The 6,616-nt window shown below is 50.6% G+C and overlaps 1 non-coding gene across 1 annotated transcript; it reads left to right on the top strand.

Annotated features, from left to right (window-relative positions):
- Positions 1–5,829: 5,829 nt before the first annotated feature.
- On the top strand, positions 5,830–5,984 carry LOC143175906 (5.8S ribosomal RNA). Its single transcript, XR_013000554.1, has one exon. It is a non-coding gene; the product is annotated as a 5.8S ribosomal RNA (ribosomal RNA).
- The last annotated feature ends 632 nt before the right edge of the window (positions 5,985–6,616 follow it).

Raw genomic sequence — 6,616 nt, 5'->3', positions numbered from 1 at the left:
TAGCGTTTCGGCCTAGTCACCCGCCACGAAACACTCTCTCGTCGTGGAATCCCCGCGTCGGAGAGTAAAACGCCGAAGGCTTACTTATGAAACTTACGTCTCTCGACGATGGGACGATCCACGCGAAGAGTTGTTACGTGCACGCGTATGGTGCGATTGCGTCGATTCGCTTTTCTGTACGGGGAGCAATAGAACGTTGAGTTGACTTATCGGGTCTTCGTTGGAATTACCGTCGCTGGCATTGTAAACTCCAGATGACCTTGTGATTCCTTCGTCGGGCACTGGTAAAGGGTGGCGATGATGCGTTCTATAATAGAAATACCCGTCGTAGCGTTTCTTCCGAGTCAACCCGCTCACGAAACACTCTCTCGTCGTGGAATCCCCGCGTCGGAGAGTAAAACGCGAATTCATAGTATGGAAACTTACGTCTCTCGACGATGGGACGATCCACGCGAAGAGTTGTTACGTGCACGCGTATGGTGCGATTGCGTCGATTCGCTTTTCTGTACGGGGAGTAATAGAACGTTGAGTTGACTTATCGGGTCTTCGTTGGAATTACCGTCGCTGGCATTGTAAACTCCAGATGACCTTGTGATTCCTTCGTCGGGCACTGGTAAAGGGTGGCGATGATGCGTTCTATAATAGAAATACCCGTCGTAGCGTTTCTTCCGAGTCAACCCGCTCACGAAACTCTCTCTCGTCGTGGAATCCCCGCGTCGGAGAGTAAAACGCGAATTCATACTATGAAAACTTACGTCTCTCGACGATGGGACGATCCACGCGAAGAGTTGTTTACGGGCACGCGTATGGTGCGATTGCGTCGATTCGCTTTTCTGTACGGGGAGAAATAGAACGTTGAGTTGACTTATCGGGTCTTCGTTGGAATTACCGTCGCTGGCATTGTAAACTCCAGATGACCTTGTGATTCCTTCGTCGGGCACTGGTAAAGGGTGGCGATGATGCGTTCTATAATAGAAATACCCGTCGTAGCGTTTCTTCCGAGTCAACCCGCTCACGAAACTCTCTCTCGTCGTGGAATCCCCGCGTCGGAGAGTAAAACGCGAATTAATACTATGAAAACTTACGTCTCTCGACGATGGGACGATCCACGCGAAGAGTTGTTTACGTGCACGCGTATGGTGCGATTGCGTCGATTCGCTTTTCTGTACGGGGAGAAATAGAACGTTGAGTTGACTTATCGGGTCTTCGTTGGAATTACCGTCGCTGGCATTGTAAACTCCAGATGACCTTGTGATTCCTTCGTCGGGCACTGGTAAAGGGTGGCGATGATGCGTTCTATAATAGAAATACCCGTCGTAGCGTTTCTTCCGAGTCAACCCGCTCACGAAACTCTCTCTCTCGTCGTGGAATCCCCGCGTCGGAGAGTAAAACGCCGAAGGCTTACTATGAAACTTACGTCTCTCGACGATGGGACGATCCACGCGAAGAGTTGTTACGTGCACGCGTATGGTGCGATTGCGTCGATTCGCTTTTCTGTACGGGGAGTAATAGAACGTTGAGTTGACTTATCGGGTCTTCGTTGGAATTACCGTCGCTGGCATTGTAAACTCCAGATGACCTTGTGATTCCTTCGTCGGGCACTGGTAAAGGGTGGCGATGATGCGTTCTATAATAGAAATACCCGTCGTAGCGTTTCTTCCGAGTCAACCCGCTCACGAAACTCTCTCTCGTCGTGGAATCCCCGCGTCGGAGAGTAAAACGCGAATTCATAGTATGGAAACTTACGTCTCTCGACGATGGGACGATCCACGCGAAGAGTTGTTACGTGCACGCGTATGGTGCGATTGCGTCGATTCGCTTTTCTGTACGGGGAGCAATAGAACGTTGAGTTGACTTATCGGGTCTTCGTTGGAATTACCGTCGCTGGCATTGTAAACTCCAGATGACCTTGTGATTCCTTCGTCGGGCACTGGTAAAGGGTGGCGATGATGCGTTCTATAATAGAAATACCCGTCGTAGCGTTTCTTCCGAGTCAACCCGCTCACGAAACTCTCTCTCGTCGTGGAATCCCCGCGTCGGAGAGTAAAACGCGAATTCATAGTATGGAAACTTACGTCTCTCGACGATGGGACGATCCACGCGAAGAGTTGTTACGTGCACGCGTATGGTGCGATTGCGTCGATTCGCTTTTCTGTACGGGGAGCAATAGAACGTTGAGTTGACTTATCGGGTCTTCGTTGGAATTACCGTCGCTGGCATTGTAAACTCCAGATGACCTTGTGATTCCTTCGTCGGGCACTGGTAAAGGGTGGCGATGATGCGTTCTATAATAGAAATACCCGTCGTAGCGTTTCTTCCGAGTCAACCCGCTCACGAAACTCTCTCTCGTCGTGGAATCCCCGCGTCGGAGGGTAAAACGCGATATATAATAGTATATGCCAGTGGTTCGCGCGCGTCGTCTCTGAGATACGCGGTCGACAGAGTTCCGAAAACACGTGATGTGCCACGATTTCCGTGCGTCTTACATCTTTCGACGATGGGACGATCCACGCGAAGAGAACGTTCGTGCTTGCGTGAGGTGCAACAGCGTCGATTCGCTTTTCTGTACGGGGAGAAATAGAACGTTGAGTTGACTTATCGGGTCTTCGTTGGAATTACCGTCGCTGGCATTGTAAACTCCAGATGACCTTGTGATTCCTTCGTCGGGCACTGGTAAAGGGTGGCGATGATTCGTTCTATAATAGTAATACCCGTCGTAGCGTTTCGACCGATGTCACCCGCCACGAAAGTCTCTCTCGACGTGGAAACCCCGCGCCGAAGAGTAAACGCGAAGGCTTACCATACGAAAGAAAACGGTATTATACGCCTGTGGTATGTGCGTCTCGGCTCTGTGATACGCGATCGGCAGAGTTACAAAAAAACGTTGATGGGCCACGATTTCCGTGCGTCTTACATCTTTCGACGATGGGACGATCCACGCGAAGAGTAGTTACGTGCTCGCGCGAGGTGCGATAGCGTCGATTCGCTTTTCTGTACGGGGAGAAATAGAACGATGAGTTGACTTATCGGGTCTTCGTTGGAATTACCGTCGCTGGCATTGTGAACTCCAGATGACCTTGTGATTCCTTCGTCGGGCACTGGTAAAGGGTGGCGATGATTCGTTCTATAATAGAAATACCCGTCGTAGCGATTCGGCCGAGTCACCCGCCACGAAACTCTCTCTCGTCGTGGAATCCCCATGTCGGAGAGTAAAACGCGAAGGCTAACTATATATAAGAAATATATAGTATTATTTATGCCTGTGGTTCTCCGTTTGCCCTACTCTCAGATACGCGACTCGGAGAGTTACGAATAATCGTGATGGACCACGATTTCTGTACGTCTTACATCTTTCGACGATGGGACGATCCACGCGAAGAGATCATTCCTGCTTGCGTGAGGTGCGATAGCGCCGATTCGCTTTTCTGTACGGGGAGAAATAGAACGATGAGTTGACTTATCGGGTCTTCGTTGGAATTACCGTCGCTGGCATTGTAAACTCCAGATGACCTTGTGATTCCTTCGTCGGGCACTGGTAAAGGGTGGCGATGATTCGTTCTATAATAGAAATACCCGTCGTAGCGATTCGGCCGTGTCACCCGCCACGAAAATCTCTCTCGTCGTGGAATCCCCGCGTCGTAGAGTAAACGCGAAGGCTTGCTATAGAAGACTATAGTTTATACGCCTGTGGTTCACCGGTTGCCTGCTCTCCGGGGTACGCGATCGCGCAGGAGTTACGGAAGAACTTGATGGGCCACGATCTCCAAGCGGCTATATCTTTCGACGATGGGACGATTCACGCGAAGAGAACGTTCGTGCATGCGTGAGGTGCGATAGCGTTGATTCGCTTGTCTGTACGGGGAGAAATAGAACGATGAGTTGACTTATCGGGTCTTCGTTGGAATTACCGTCGCTGGCATTGTAAACTCCAGATGACCTTGTGATTCCTTCGTCGGGCACTGGTAAAGGGTGGCGATGATTCGTTCTATAATAGAAATACCCGTCGTAGCGTTTCGACCGATGTCACCCGCCACGAAATTCTCTCTCGTCGTGGAATCCCCGCGTCGGAGAGTAACCGCCGAAGGCTTGCTATAGAAGACTATAGTTTATACGCCTGTGGTTCACCGGTTGCCGGCTCTCCGGGGCACGCGATCGCGCGAAGGTTACGGAGGGACGTGAAGCGCCCGAGCAATGAAACGTCCGCAGGAGGAAACGAGCAACCGCCGAACATTGTTTCGCGACGTTTCCATAATGTATTGTCGTTTCGCTCGCATCCCGCTTCTTTCCCCTAGTTTCCTCGACGCGTAGTTTCGCAGCCTTAGTGGACGAATCATTCTCGATTCGAGGAAAGATATGCAGTGGGGCGTGCAATGAGCCCGCCAGAGACCACGATCTCCAATGCGTCTTTACATCTTTCGACGATGGGATGATCCACGCGAAGAGAACGTTCGTGCTTGCGCGAGGTGCGTTAGCGTCGATTCGCTTTTCTGTACGGGGAGAAATAGAACGATGAGTTGACTTATCGGGTCTTCGTTGGAATTACCGTCGCTGGCATTGTAAACTCCAGATGACCTTGTGATTCCTTCGTCGGGCACTGGTAAAGGGTGGCGATGATTCGTTCTATAATAGAAATACCCGTCGTAGCGATTCGGCCGAGTCACCCGCCACGAAACTGTCTCTCTTTCGTCGTGGAAACCCCGCGTCGGAGAGTAAAACGCGCGAAGGCTGTGACTGTAACATATATATATACAGTATACAATGCCTGTGGTTTTTGCGCGTGTCGGCTCTTCGGTATACGCGATCGGCCAGAGTTACGGAGGGACGGTGAAGCGCACGAGAAATTGAAACGGCCGCACGATTGGAACCGAGCAACCGTCGAACATTGTTTCGCGACGTTTCCATAATGCGTTTTCGTTTCGCTCGCATACCGCTTCTTTTCCCCTAGTCTCTGAGACGCGTTTTCGAGCCGTTCTTCTACTATCGATTCTCGTAGAGAGAAGGGACCGGGTAGTCTGGAAGTGGAACCCGCATCTTGCGTGTACCGTACACGGAATTGAGAGGACCGGCCGTGAAGCTCGTTTTAAAGCCGTGCGTCTGACACCCAACTCTTGCGCGCCAATTTCGCGGCAAGAGATAATATGGGACGAATGACCGGCAAAGAGCCAGCTGTGAAGTCTGTTTTTTTAATCGAATCCGTGGACGTGTGTATGCCGTAGCGTCGCTCGTCGTGTTCGTTCATGGTCGTTCCGAGAGAAAGAACGAAAGCGGTAACGAAGGGACCGGCCGTGAAGCTCGTTTTAAAGCCGCGCGTCTGACACCCAACTCTTGCGCGCCAATTTCGCGGCAAGAGATAACATGGGACGAATGACCGGCAAAGAGCCAGCTGTGAAGTCTTTTTTCATTATTTGCTTTCAATCGATCGATCGGTACGATTCGTGCAACGTTTCGCGCGATGCGACGCGAAAACATGCGCGCAACAATAGATGCGTCTGATCGGAAGAACGCGAGGGTCGACTGCACGCGATGGATTCAGTATCGGGTAGGATACAAAATATATCCCCGTCGTTTCCACGCGTGCGAGTCTTCTGCGTCTTTCGCGGGTTTTTGAATGCACTATACGCCCGGAACGTCGAGAAATATATACATATTACTTGAACGTTTTTCGTCTCGAAAGGCTTCGGTGTCGTCTCCAAGGCGACGCCTGAATCTCCTTCGCGCGCTGGTCGGAGATTCAGGTATCAACTTTTATCTTCTCTTTGAAAGAAGAGAGATATTAGGTCGAACAAATGAGAATAAAATTATATATGTGAAATATAAAATTTATACGATTACCCTGAACGGTGGATCACTTGGCTCGTGGGTCGATGAAGAACGCAGCTAATTGCGCGTCAACGTGTGAACTGCAGGACACATGAACATCGACATTTCGAACGCACATTGCGGTCCACGGATACAATTCCTGGACCACGCCTGGCTGAGGGTCGTTTACGTACCATACACTGCTTGCGTAGCTCTGTCAAATCCCCGCCGTCGTTCACCTCTTCGGATCGAACGTTTTTTTACCGAAGGGCGCAAAGAACGTTTCTGAGTCGGGTTAAGAGAAGGATGCTACGTACGAGCGAACGATGGGTGTCTCGTCGGCGTTTGTCGCGGACACGCGAAAATTCTGTGAATTTCACGGACAGTGTACGTTCTAGTTGTTGCAAAACGATCGGAATCGTTTGTATGGACTCGCGTGAGTGTTCGCGGCGTCGTGCGTCGTTCAATTACGACCGCCCGCGGATACCGCTCCACTGCGATATGGATCTGAGCGACAACTTTTTCGGCTGTTCGTGAGATGAACGGTTTCGTGTGTTTAGAAAAATTTTTTTTCCCGCGCTCACCGACGTCACCTGAAATGATGCGTCAGAGGTGAAAGAAAATATTAAGAAGTCGAGAGAGAGAGAGACTACACACGTTTTATTCATATTTTGTATACCGTGCGTGAGACGGATGTGCACGACACGTCGTATGTCGGTATATTACCGACTGGCCCCAGGGAGATTGTTTTCTTCCTCTCTTACGAATGAGATGTACGTTTCGGAGGATCGTCGTTACCGAAACACACGGCAAAACG

Source organism: Nomia melanderi, unplaced genomic scaffold, assembly GCF_051020985.1.
Source record: "Nomia melanderi isolate GNS246 unplaced genomic scaffold, iyNomMela1 scaffold0246, whole genome shotgun sequence".
In the NCBI taxonomy this organism is placed as follows: domain Eukaryota; kingdom Metazoa; phylum Arthropoda; class Insecta; order Hymenoptera; family Halictidae; genus Nomia; species Nomia melanderi.
The sequence above is the reverse complement of the archived record's forward strand: the minus strand, read 5'-3'. Positions and strand labels throughout refer to the sequence as shown.